This window comes from Lonchura striata, chromosome 1A (genome assembly GCF_050655825.1).
Source record: "Lonchura striata isolate lonStrDom1 chromosome 1A, ASM5065582v1, whole genome shotgun sequence".
NCBI classification, from domain to species: Eukaryota; Metazoa; Chordata; class Aves; order Passeriformes; family Estrildidae; genus Lonchura; species Lonchura striata.
In genome coordinates, this window is record NC_140741.1 from 31,025,777 (window position 1) to 31,040,449 (window position 14,673).

The 14,673-nt window shown below is 36.2% G+C and overlaps 1 long non-coding RNA gene across 1 annotated transcript; it reads left to right on the forward strand.

The window, feature by feature from the left end:
* Positions 1–7,268: 7,268 nt before the first annotated feature.
* On the forward strand, positions 7,269–8,464 carry LOC144246322 (uncharacterized). The gene is made up of 2 exons (XR_013340009.2): positions 7,269–7,408; positions 7,501–8,464. It is a non-coding gene; the product is annotated as an uncharacterized LOC144246322 (long non-coding RNA).
* Positions 8,465–14,673: the final 6,209 nt, after the last annotated feature.

The window sequence follows — 14,673 nt, forward strand, 5'->3', positions numbered from 1 at the left end:
ATGCAAATGAAACTCTGCTTGTGTCTCCACCAGGAGATGGAAGCAGAGGGTATTTTTTTTCCATTTGGATGCATGTACTTTGTGGGTTCTCAATGAACCTTTTCTGTAGAAGTATGCACATATGACTGTTCTTTGTGTTCATCTAAGATTTGCAATAAAGACCACCTTAATCTAGAATGCTAACTTTAAACATAGATATTTTTTCAACTAATGCAATCTTATAGCAGAAGAAGGAAATCATACCTGTGAGTTTAAGCATCCTGACAAGAGGTTACTTTTTTTTCTCAGTTTTTTTCTCAAATTCCTGGGAGTATAAAGTCTTAATATTTCAGACTACCTTTATTTTATTGAAAAAAGAAAGGTACTGGACTCATACTTCTATTACCTAAAGAATTTCTGAATTGCAAAAAGATAAGGCCCCTTTTTCCCATGCCTACTTCTCTGTGAGTTGTTAACCCTTATTAAATACTTAACTGAGAATATCTCAATTAAATAATTTTGTTTTAACATGAGAAAATAGTGAGAGAAAATTCACCCAGAAAGATTAATCAAATAATAAAGGGGAAATGTTGGAATTTTTTTCTTCATCACCACTTCCTGAAAACACAAAATATCACTGTAAGACATTTTAATAAAAATATGACTCCTTAATTAATGAAATTCCTGTCTCAATTTCTTAAGGGCTGAATTTTTCCTCTTGGGAATCTAGTGCCACATCCTCTTGAGACATTCACAGAAAAAATGTAGAGCCAGGGAAATAAAGCAAAAAAGCTCACACTCAAAAATAGTATATAGTTGCCAGTAACAACAACTTGGATATTCAATCAGAATATCATAGACAAAGTCAAACCTGACCAGATAATATTAAACATAGCTGGAAACACAAGCTGGTAAAAGTAGATGGAATACAGAAATGTTTATTTCTGTAGTATTATCTGATTAAGGACATTGTCAAATGGAACTCTAATGCAAAGAAGAAAGCCATAGACAAAATATACAGAGATAAAAATGAACTTCCAGTATGGAGGCAAAGACAAGAAAGTGACCTGGTCAGTAGCAGCATTAATGAATGGACCATTACCAAGAAGGAAGCAAAGGAGGACTTTGCAAACCTGAGGGACTGCTTGAGGGTGTCAGTGGGACTGTGTGATGAAAGAAGCAAATCAGAGAGCTGAGGGGGAAACACATGGAAAAGGCTACAAGAGGCCTGTCATGTGTAAAATGGAATTGGTCAATATGGTCATCCTGTGTCTGATCCACAGTCTAGCCTACATTCTTGTAGCTTCTTCTTAAGCCTCTGCATAGCATCATTCTCCATCCTGTGTGAGTGTGCGCTGCCAGGATAAAGTGCCAGCTCCTTTAAGGACTCTGTGTGTGAGCAAAAGCTGGTGCCAGGGGCTGGAGTCAGATGGAGGGTGTGTGTGCCTCTGGCCTGTGTCAGAGAGAGTGTGAAGCCTTGAAGCTAGCTACTGGAGGAAGTGGAGGTGGGTAGCCTCCAGCAACAGGGTAGGAATGGTACATGTCCCAGAAAACAGATAATGGGGTCACTGGTGTGATTGAGGATCTCAGTGCTGGCTGCTGTAGCAGGTCCATGTGCTGGGTGTTGGCTGCTGGAGCTCCAAGGACGTTTATCTTACCTGGAGTGCTTGAGCTGTCCATAGACATTTGCTAGAAAACCTCCAGCTGAACCAGCAAGCAAGCAGGAGAGCCTCAGGCTGGGCCACAGGTGCCAGGTGGGCAGAGGATTCAGACAAGCCACGATTGTGCGGTGCCCGTGGGATGAGTGTGCAAGTGCTGTGTGTGTGCAGCCAGCAGCAAGGTGGATTAGAAGGTGAGGAGAGCCATGAGTAAGGGGGCTGGGATGAAGGCAGGGCTGCCAGACAGAGCAGCTGTGTAAGTACTCAGGGGAGCCACAGATATGCCTGTGCATCCAGGGAGTTTTATGTGTATGCCTGCATCAGTGAAATCCAGCCTCTGCCAGGGCTCGATTTGGCTGTCTGTGTTTTTATTTTTGAGAGCCCTGCAAGCAGGTGCTGTTGAAGGCATTGCCTTGTCTGACAGCCTGTGTGGCTGGCTGTGCCACTGTCCTGCACGTGTGTGACTGTGTGTGTCTCTGGGATATGTACTGAACTTCACTTTGGGCTCTGCCTGCAAACAGGAAAGTGGCAACCGTGTTCTTCAGCCTGGGCAAAACCTTGGGTCACTGAGGAAATGGGCTCCAGTGGCTGTCAGAAGAGAGTCCTGAAATGGTTCTGTTGGAGGCAGCCTTGTGCCTAACATCCTTTAACAAAAAGTATTAGAGCAACTCTAGATTGATGTTATAATACTCTTCTTTGTTTATATGAACACATTTATCTGAATGAGAAAAACTGAGACATGTTAGTAAAGTCTTCCATCTCATGTCTTGTTGTTTCTGGAGGAATTTAGGTCACCATAATGCTTTGATACTCTTTATGAGACCTGAGTACATCATTAACTTCACCAATTTATTTGCATGGATTTTTCAATGACCATGAACTTCAAAAGACATTTAGGAAAAGATAAAATGGTCTCAGTTCTACTAGCCATTCTTAAAGTGGCACCATGAATCAAGATGAACTGGGGAACTGTTATCAGGAATGCTCTTATGTATATACAATTTCTTCAGGAGGTAAGGGTAAATTATTTTAGATATAATAATTTATTTAATAAAGATGTATCTTTGTAATTTTATGTAAGAAAAAAATGTGACACAGATAACTGCCGCGCCACAACAGATAACCACTTTAAATATTACTCACAAAAACTAATTTTGAAGTATGTCTGCTAATTTGTGACTTATTTATTTATCATTTACTGCTGCTCCTAAGTCATTAATAAATCATCTGGTATGAGTTTAATTTTCTAAAAATCTGCAAATATTCTGTTCATAAGATGTTCACGAATACCTTATTGTATCATCATATTGGGCAAAAGAAAAAAATTACTTGTGAGAAACTAAATAATCACCTTTTTCAAGTCATACATGAAAATAACTCCACTGTAAAATTGCTTTCAAATACTTGCATTGATACTCAATAAAGTTAATTTTCCAGAATCTTTCCTACAAATTACAACCAGAGCATGGAAATATTTTGCAATAAAAAAACCTGGAAGTATTCTGAATCCTCACAATACAGTGATCTGTTTCCTGCCATTTCCTAGAAAAGCAGGCAGAATTTTTACTGTGACAACTTCCCAATGAGTCATACAGAATTTGGATAGCTGATACAGTCACATAAATTTCACTCATTCATTTAAAAACTGTTTGTTATACCCAGCAGAGAAAAGCTGGTTTCATATGGACTTATCTTGCATAATGATTTTAAGATTTACTGTCACATTTTTCACCCATGCTTTGTTACATTATCATCACAATGGATAACCACAGATACAGGGTTTTTTTATAAAGAAGTTTATAGCAGATGTTATTTGAATACAAAAATTGAAATTAATACAAACCACATATGGGCAATTATCTACACATTTTTAAAAGGCACATTTCATTAATTTCTGAAGCTTTGCCAATTCTTAGAGGATTGAATATTACTCCTCCTGTTTATCAGATAGAGAGACACATAATTCTTCAATACTGTCATTCTTAGGTTTTGCTATCATTCCACAGTAAGAGCAAAATGCAGGATGGTCCTACAATATTGATTTTCCAGTGGAAGATCAGTACCAAACAACAAAGGGTGAAATGGAGCAGTGCTGATGGCCACAAAAATGTTCCATTAAATTGTGAAGAGAGTGAAGGTAAAACTACCTCTAACAACCTTTCTAAAACAGCAAATCTAATCCTAGGTGGTAGTTGGATCAAAGTGACTTTTACACTCTGTCCTCTGATTCTTCCTTGCAAACACCTTTTCCTGATGGTATGGAAGTGAAGCTATAACAAAGAACAAGAGAGAGGAGGCTTAAGAAAAAGCTTTGGCAATAGGAAACTGCAGAAATGTAATCTCCTTGATATTTTAAGAGGGTCTTCACTCAATAACTGTGAACAAGAATAAGAAAATACTTTTATTTATAGCTCAACATAGTCACTGATGTTAATATTGCTTTTGACCAATACCATATACTGTCAAATCATATCATGATAGTAAGTCTTTCTTCTATGATCATCAGTAAACCGGATGCTGTTGCAGTTTTAATTAGTACTTTTTTTCTTAGTAGGTACTCAGTTCAAAACTTGATAAACACAAGAGATTATTATGCTAGTACATTGTTTAGTATTGGAACTTTTTCTTCCCAATGATAAAATGAGTAAACTTCTATTTTCTGACCATAAAATCATTGTTTATATGTCAAATACAAATTGAAAATTACTTTTCTGATTACATACCTATCTACTTAAATGATTTTTTTTTATCCTAGCTGTTTTCCTGAATTATTTCTTTGACTGATTTAGGAACTGCTCAAATTACACCTACAATGTTTCCTAGATGTTTTGAAATTTAGTTGAATTTTTTTTTTGTAAAGTCAATGTAGAAAGTAACATTTTTTACATTAGTCAAATTTAATGTAATTTACATCTAATTTTTTCTAATATGTTGAGATCCATTGAATCTGAAAGAGTATTTTACTTCCAGAAGTGTCACTTTCTGTTGTTCTTCTAGCACAGTAGAATTTATATCTAATAGATCATTGCATCTTTTATCCCTGTTTTCTAAAGTATAAACAATCAAGGAAAAGACAAGTACAGTAGAGAAACTGTATCTCTAGGACTTACTCTACCAGAGATTCATTTTACTCCAAATTTGGTGGCTTTGTGAACAGTGCAGGAGTATTTGGAAATAGAGGACCCTGGAAGGAAAGGGAAAAAACGCTGTTCTCTGATAATTGTACATATTCTGTTTAGTGAGCAAGGTATTGCCTTCCACTGTACCCCTTCATGAGCTCAGGAGTGATGTAGCACTCCCTTTCTGTGAAAGGGATAGTAATTTCACCTCTTACAGCAGATCTATTCTATGCTTTTGCAATTTAAATTATTAGTAGTTTGACTGATTTTTATAATGTAGCAAGTAGATTTTTTTCTCTTTAGGTGAAATTTCCCTATGGGAATTATGCACAGATTGATTCTAGTACTCATAGTTAAAGAGTTCTTTACCATTAGTGATGAATTTCATTAAAAAACTCATTAAAATATAAATATTAACATTATGTACTTGTAGTCTGAAAATATATTTTTTTCCAGTGAGTATGAACCTGGGGTTAGACTGATGTCTTAGAAGTCTTATACTTCAACAGAGTCCATCGCATTTTTACTATGTTTTCTTCATCCCAGCTCTAAAAGTTGTTTTACCATCTTTTTTTCTTTATTGTCCTCCTAGCATAAGATTAATCATAAAGTGAGAACTTTCAATTATTTTTAAAATAGCTGCAATTTTATTTTACTGATTTGACAGGAAACATAATGTCTGTATTTTCTGATAAAACCTTTGCATATTTTGGATTTCCTTGTAGGTCTGGTGTTTCCAGTGTTTTTATAGATAATGCTTGCAATGGCTGGAAGTTCAAAAGTGTGCTCTTCATTTGTAAATACAGTCATGAATTTTAATGAGCTGTTAGCCTAACTAGGTAAAGTAGTGCATGAGAGACAATGTTGATACTTGTTCTGTGTAAATCCCAGACGCAATATATTCATTCATTAGTGCGTGAGTTTATGCCAAAAAATTATGAATGTTTTGATTATCTCATATTTGTTTGCTCAGCTGTAAGCTTTGTTAAGGTTTTACTTTAGGAAGGCCTTTTTTCCCCTCAAATATAGAATTATTTTTTTTTAAATAGTTCTAACTCAAATTGTTCTTGCAACTGTAGCAATAACAATAATGAGAACTAATAAAAGTCCCAATCAAAATTTCTCTATAAATCACAGCCTACCTTGATAATTTTTGGAAGATAGAATTTCTTACTAGATCTGACTGGGATAGAGTCAAATTACTTCATAGCAGCCCATAGCAGTCTGTGCTATGAATTCCTGTCTAAAACACTGTAGATAACACACCAGTGATTTTTGACTATTACTGAACAGTACCTGCACAGTGTCAAGTTTTTCTCCCTCCCTTCCTTCATCTTCATTTCCTCTGCCTGGTGCCCCACTGAGTAGGCTGAGGATTGGCAGGAGCTTGGGAGCATTAAAGCCAGGGCAGCAGTTCCAAACTGACCGATGGGATATTCCATACCATATGATGCTGTGCTTGGGAATAAATGCTCAGGAAACGAGAGAGGAAAGGGACATGTTACTGATTGTAGCATTTGTCTTCCCAAGCAACTGTAATATATGGCTCTGCTTTCCAGGATGCAGATGGACATCTGCCTACTGATGAGATGTAGTGAATGAATTCCTGTTTTGAAGTAATTTATTTTCTTTTCCCTTTAGCTTTCATGCACAGCCTTTGTTTTTTCTATTAAACTGTCATTTTGTCTATCCATTAGTCTTCTTATCTTTCTATTTTCTCTCTGTTCTGTGGAGAAGAGACTAAGAAAAAGGCTGTATGGGTGTTGCCTGAGGTCATCACACTACAAATTTGAAAAATAATATTTCCTACTCTGCAGCTTTTTAAGAAGTTATATTCTCTCTGTCACATTGCAGTGTATGCTGTTAAAGTTATTGCATTTCATCTGTGAACTGAGAGATTTCCATATAGACAACTTAATCTTTCCTTTGCTTCCCATCAAATTTAAAGTGCATGTCACTTGATCCAGAACTGAGAAAAATATGAACAGTTGTGAACTAGTGTGTTTGAAATTTGACTCTGCGTTTTGCAATTCAATTAATAGAATGTATTGATACTCTTCCTCTAAATAAAAAAATAATTTAAAAACAAACAAACAAAACCACTAAAAAAACCTAAAAACATACAAAAGAGGCTTTTTAAATTTTCTTTTCTTTGTATATTTAAGCACAGGTGTTCTCTAGCCAATATAGAGTTTTAGATAAACTGAACAAGAAAAAGCTGTGCTTCTAGGGAGATTTTAACTGCAGCAGGAAAGTCTGTAGTCTGTTCATCTCTTGCTGCATCAGCTTAATGTGAGTGAAGTATTTCTGGGATGAATGACTTCTGTAATGGGAATTTTCTAACAACTTTATAAGCTTAATTCTTCATTCACAGTGCACAACCTAGATTCTGACATCACAACATCATAATATAACTAGTGATATATCACAGTGTCGTGGTTTGACACGGAAAAATAATTTTTCCCCGGAAGGAAGAGGTCAATTTAGATATTGACCAATTGAAAGTAGACACGCCTCTGAGAACACAGAGGGGTTGAAAGCAGAATTCCCAGGGGAACTCGCTCTCTTTGGTTCCGGTCAGCGTGCAGTGCAGACCTTCCCCCGCCCAGCCACGAGCTGGGTGGGGGAGGGGAAGCCCCCATGGCCTGAAAGGTAGGCCCCAAGGGTGGAGGGACTGGAACCGGGCTGGCCCCTGCAGATGGAAGGGTGGAAGAAATCTGGGATGTCTCCATTTCCCCCCCCAGAGTTCCTCTCCCGAGAGGGAGAGAGAAAGCCACAAGGAAGGAGGAGCGGGGGGAGCTGCTGCAAGGTGCCCAGTTGTGTGGGAGTTGCTGGATGTCCGGGCATCGAGCCATCCTGGGAGTTCGGACTTTTAACCCTTCCTTGAGAAATGAAAGCTTTGTGAATTTTCCTTTCCCCTCCTCGGTTTGAAAGAGAGGAAGAGGGACACCTTGGACCCTGGGATGGGATGTTGGAAGGAGGAATTCTGGATGGGAGGGGGACAAGGAGTGGCTTTTGGCTGGACTTTTCCGTGTTAGCCACAACCTGAACCAAATCTTCTCCGTCAAGAGGGACTGTGTTTTGGGAGGATGCCAGTGAGTCAAGAGACCTGCTTCAGCTGAGAAAAAGACAAAAGTGGAGTGAACAGAGAAAAGGTTAGGGGGTTTGTGGTGGCGCCCCCTTGCCCTGGAAAGGAAAGAGAAGAGAAGAAGATCTCTGTTCTTGAGCCCTCGGCCCCAGGGGAAAATGGGGGGGACTGTGGTCCCAAACAATGAAAAACTGAACTGTTGTTTTCTCTCCTCTTGGCAGGGCATCCTTGAAAGGAAAAATCCTAAAGGCAGTGACCATCCATGCATTGGTGGTGAGAGCACTGTGCATGGAAAGGAGAAGGGTCACCATGGCAAACTTTTTCTCCGGGCGGTGCCATGTGTGACATGGAAACACAGGATTGTGGAGCTGTGTTTCTTGGGGGGGTCTGTGGCACAGGAGAGACTCTGTTCCCTCGATGGACTGAGTATCGATTGTTTGGAGGGTGGAAACCTGATTGGGGTCCAGATTGTGTCTCGCTGTGGTTTGTTGGAGTTGGGTGGTGGAGGGGAGGAATGTTTTGCAAGGTTTTCATTTGGATCTTTGTGTGGTTTTTTTTTCCCTTCTTTAGTTTTCTCTTTTCTTTTGTAGTGGTAGTTTAATAAAGTTTTTTTCCTGTTATTAAGCTTGGGCCTGCTTTGCTCTATTCTAGATTCCACTTCACAGCATTCAAGGTAGGGATCACATTTTCATGGGGGCACTGGCCTTGTGCCAGTGTCAAACCATGACACACAGGTTTTTCAGAACTCTGGTTGGTTATAAAGACTCAGGTTCTTTCATATTCAGCTAAAATAGATTCCATGTTGGTCAGAAATGTGAAGAACACTGCTTTTTGGTCTGCAATCCCAAATATAATGTCTGTGGTAAGAAAGAAAACCCACGTGCTGTAAGTATTCTAGGCTGACAGTATATGTGATCTAATCCAGCAGGACTGGAGAATTAAGTTGAATAAAGTAGATCTGAATAAATAGCTAAAAGAATGTCTTGTGACTTTTGTTTATGCATTGACTGTTAAGCATGACTACCATAAGACTGAACTGATGATTTTCTTTAAATAGCATCTTGTCCAATATCTATATCCAGAACATAGCTTCTGCCTACTGAATATCTGTGAAAAAGATATACCATTCAAGAAGGTTGATCTAATGGTCATAAAGAAGTTTATTGGGAACAGAAGACTACATTCAGAATATTAAGGAATTAATATTCAGCTCCCTAATATTTTTTAATCACTGAAATATGATTTTTTGGAGTATGAATTTCTGTGTACTGCAACTGTGGCAAAAGATATTTCAAAAAAGAAATAGATATATGCATTAGATGAAAAGTTGTGAGAACTTTCAATAATGAATCAGAAAGAACAGTTAAGAAGATGCATTACTTTTGCCAACAAAATACATGCTGCCAATAGATTAGAACTTCCTCCTTCTCTGTCCCTGCAGCTGCTAGAGTCTTGCCCGCAGCTACAGCTTATTAAATTTTTAGGGTCCCTAGACTACTGAGTGTTGAAACTTGTCTATATTTAATGCTTTCAGCATGTCATAACTGCATAATGCGATATACCCATAGCAACATTTTTCTGTCTTCTAACAATTTATAAATTTCACCAAATCAATGTTAATTTTAGAAAGCAAGGAAAAATAAGCAGTTTTATGAAATGGTTGAACAAATCACATTTTGGAGGTATCAGGATTCATGAATTACAGTGAAAGGTGATAAAATAGTGTACCATATGTAAATTCTCCCAGTTATCCATGGTGACTTTAGTGGCCAAGAAAGTATTTTAACTCTGGTATTGGTACATAAAGATTATATTATACTACAAAGTTGCTGATAGAAAAGTTCACCAGCCACAACTTTATATTTTTGTAGTTATCAAAACTACTCTGCCTATCTGACCTATCTAGCCTTCAGTTATCTCTAACATGATGACAAGGAAAAAATCTCTAGAAGTAATGCAGTATTAAATTCTAAATTATATAATTAGAAGTGAATTATATAATGTAGAAGTAAATTCTGAATCCTATATTTTATAACCATTTTTCTGTTTTGAACAAGTGCACATGCTGCTTTGACATATCATATTTTATAGACATTGAACTATTCAAACATATTCACATGCAGAGAAATAATTAAAGAACATAGGTTCCAAAGGGCTGTAAAGTTTATTTTTTTTTTTCTCCTTGAAATTGTGGCCCATCAGGGTTTAGTCTATCAGATTATCAGCTGTTTTTACCTAACACAGATAACCTGCTGAAAAATATTAGTTGCTTTACAAATTTAATTCTTGTAATATATTGCTTAAACCATATGCTCTATCCTTTCTAGCTTTTTTCCTAGTTACACCAGACAATATTTTTTATTGTTTAGCATTCTTTTCTTCAAATACAGGGCATCATGAAAATATTACCCTAAAAAATTTAAATATTTGCAGGTGGAATATTACTAAAATGACCAGATCAAATAAAACTGATTTCCTTGTTCTTTCTCTACCTAATTCATTATTAGACATTATTTCTTAGAGCCATGAAAATTGTATAAAATTGCTATTGTCTGTCTGCAGGAACTACTGTTAGTAAAACGGCCTAAAATATCATTACTCCAGTGAAGTCTGATTGTTAAGGAAGATTTAACCAGTTTCCCATGTTTTGCCTTTGGCAATAAATACGACATTGTATTTTACAGATCTGTGACTTCAGCTTTCTACCCAAAAGGTTTGAAGCTATTGTAATGCATTCAGGAGAAATACAACTTCAATGATGTTAATTTTCTTGTGTGGAAAAAGATTAATTATACTTACATCAGAAAAAAATAAAATCTGTTAATTTCTTTAAAACCTGCTTTGCAAGGGAAAGTGAAATTGTTAAATGTGTTTAACTAGGACAAAGTGATTTACTCAAACATTATTTATTTTAATTTGTCCTTCAATCTCATTTAGTACATGTTTTGCCTATGGCTGCAATCAGAGCTGCTTAGCATCCCTTGAACCAGATTAAAGATCAAAATCCTTCTTAGTGCTGGCTTATTGCGTAGCAAATACAAACTCAATGCAATCAGCAAGCTTAAAACAAGACTCAGATGTTAGCAAAGCCAGTGGAGATCAAGAAAGAAATGTACAAAACAAGGTGACCCAGAACAGAATATCAAAGATTCCTTTTTTATTCTTTTTTTTCTTCAGTTCTGGCTAAAGCCATGAAGTCATTCTTATGAACACATAATATCCCAAAAAGAGATCCTTGCTGGGAAATTTAAACCTAGTTCTAGTTTACAATTTCAACCACTGGTCTTGTTTTACCACTGTTTATGCATTACTTCTTCTCTATGCTTTGCATATATATATATATATATATATATATATATATATATATATCAAAGCACCCTCTATCAAACTTATCACAAGAAGAAATTTTTCATTTCTTCTTTGTGTTTTTATAATTAATAGAAGTTCAAAACAAACAGGAATGGCTCAGAGTTATGGCAGATTTGGTGGTCTGTAATGAACTATTCAGCACTGTGCTACTACTGGTAATGTCATATTATTTTGTTAGGATTTTATAAGATTAGTTAAAAAATTTTTGTTCTAGATGACTTTGGGATTTTATTTCACAGCTAGTATTGCAGTGTGTTATTTACTTACTTATTTATTATTTATGAAAAAAAAATTCCAACCCAAACACCACAAGCTTCAAAAATTATCACAAATTAAGTCTTATCCTGCCATCTATGAAATTAATAGCAAAGAAAATTCAGCTTTTTCCCTCCATTAATTCACAAATTCTCAATCTCATTTTTCTGCAAAACTGCTAATAACCCTGTCTAGAACTTATTCTTTATTGCATTCTTAGGAAAGAGGCCACATATTTTTTTGAGAAAAAAACTTATTGAACATACACTTGTTGGCACTTTATGAGGAAGAGGTTTCTATCATTCAGTTGATGCACAATATTAACAAGAGCTTATCTATTGGATGATGTGAATTGAGACAATTTATGTCATCCATCAAGCAAAGGGATGTGTGCTTATCAAATGAAAAGGAATTTGTTTGACCAGGTAATTAATGCACATCCAGTCATGCAGTTGTACAAACAGCTTTGGTAGCATGCCTGAAGAGTGCCAACACCTGATGAGAGATGGTGTATTTTTAAACAGCTCATAGAACCTCTGAAAACAAAAGGAATTATTTTAGTTGCCTAAAAAAATATATGCATGTATCCTTGTTCATTTAGGTTTTTTGAAATAAAATGGAAAAAAAAAAATATGAGCCAATTCAAGAACAAAATTCAAAACTATTTTTGCAAATTAACCCCTTCCCAAAATTATATGGAAAATTATTTTGTAGCATAGAATTAAAATATTTGAAACCAAAAGGACATTAATATTTAGTAATCACTGAAAAACAGTAGTAACTTGGCCTTTTGTGAACTTCAGCTTAATGATATTATGCCTTTGTCTGGATCCAGGTACTGATGTTCACATGTACAGACATAAAAAACTGTTTTTTAGCAACAGCATAGCAACAAATGAAATCTCTGTAATATATTTTGATTTCTAAACTAATTTTCTTTTAATAGTCTTGTAGACCATTTGAGTTGTCTTAGATTGCAGATACTTTATTTGATTTGTACCTCATTAAATAAAGACAAAATTTTACTTTTTCCATGTTAATTTTACTGATATATTCCTCAAAATCTTTAGGAAACGTACCTCAATATTTTATTAATATTCCACTGTATATTAGTGCCTTTTTAACAACAGAACAATGTGACTTTCAAGAGGCATAATCTTTAGGCTATAGTAGAATGCAAACTAAGAGCATAAAGAAAATATACTCCGGATTTTTGAATAAATATTTCTTTAATTTTAGATTATATATAAGGCTTCAACAAAAGTACAGTAACTATATATAAAATATATTAAGTTACAATATAATTACATTATAATTACAATAAACAATAACTAAATCAAAGCCAAACCCACCATTGTTCTTCAAAAAAACAAACCACCCAAATACCTGAAGCTCACTAATAGAGAGGTTTCACTGTATGTGTATTCTGGGAGCTAACTCTTATCTCCTATCAATATTTCTGTTGGGAACATTGATGAAATCTCCTCACATGATCAAGATCTATCTGTACACACAACCCAAACAGCACAATGTTGTGCTGCCAAAAGTTTTGGCTCGGGAAGGATTCCCAGTCCCGCTGAGTAAGTTGCAGTGAAGAGTGAGATCTAGGTTTCTAACACTGACATTCACAGCAGTTGACACCCAAAATGTTTGCAACAGGATATACACTAAAATGAATTTTGGCACTAACACAAGAATGAAGCAAAACATCTCTGGGAAATAAGATCCAAAGGCTGTTGCAATTTTCTTCATGTAGAGACTTAAGTCACACATTTGGCTCCATCTTGTTAGATCCCAGGTTTTCTTCTTCTGCAGCCACACAAGGAGGACATGCCAGTGTCAAAGCTTTTCATTAGAGGTTAAAAACTGGCATGGGCTATCCAAGTGCACTCTCCAGCTTGGACTACTTGATCAGAATCCATATCTTCCTAAAGACTGTTTGTTGGCTTTAGACTTTTCCATTTTCTCTACAGTATTGAAGAAATTGCTGCTTTTCCATAAACCAGAAAATACACTATAATAAAAATATTAAAATACACGTTTTCTAAAATAATAAAAACAGTGTTAGAAACACCAGTGTGAAAAAACACAGGAATGAAATCTTTGCCACTTAAATATCATCAGAGTGACTGTCTGGTACTTAGGTCTAAGACAGAAATCCTCTTTGAGTGCTTATAGGTTTTCTGGACTGTTGGATAAGATGGTTAAGACTAAAATATTCATGGATGACTGATTTTATGCTCATTCACAATTGCCTTTCCTGAGTAGATCTCGGTCTCTGAGAGCTGTATTCTGAACCCTGTTTAGATAGCCAGCCCATCTTTCCTCAAATATTTTAAGAGTTAATGGGAGCAACACAAGAGATAAATTATTCTAAAAGTAATGCTATCATGATCATAAGAGTTTGATATCTGGGAAAAGAGGAGCCTGCACATAGCAATTTTATGATAACCTTACACTATTGTCAGTTAAACAATCTGAAATATTTAAAAAATATATTTTTACTCAGCAGTAATCCTGAAAAAGTTAGTTCTGAGGTATTTCCCAGGAGTGTGTGTTCAGCCACCCACAGGAAAGCAGGATGCCATGTCGCTTGATGGTGCCTTGGAAAGGCAAACACCAACAATACAAATGTCCCCCCCATTTTTCTTCTTCACCCAGCTTAATATACAAAGCATGATGTCACATGGTATGGAATACCCCTTGGGCTACCTGTCCTGGCTGTGTCTTCCCCCAACCTCCCACACAGCCCCAGCATCCTTGTCAGCAGGGCAATATGAAAAGCAATTATTGGCTTGGTGCTGTGCAAGCCCTGCTCAGCAATAATAAAAACATCTCTGAATCATCAACTCTGCGTTCAGCACAAACCCAAAACACAGCCTCATACCAGCCACTGTGAAGAAAATTAACTCTATCTTAGCCAAGACCAGCACACTAATGAAAATGGGACTCTTAATTTGCATCCCTTTAGTGACTATAGTACTGTGGATGCTTTTTACAAAATATTTTGTTTCCATAGACCTCTTGAACTACTTCTGTGATTAGGTAACAACAATTCAGATAAGTTGCTAGACCAGTCCATGCAAAGTAGGAAATAAGTCCCTCATTCATTAAAAGTTTAGGATAAATCACAGATGCATTCCTTTTATGGTTCATTAAGAGTTATTGGAGATATAGGCTCAGTTCTTGCTGTGTAAAATACTAT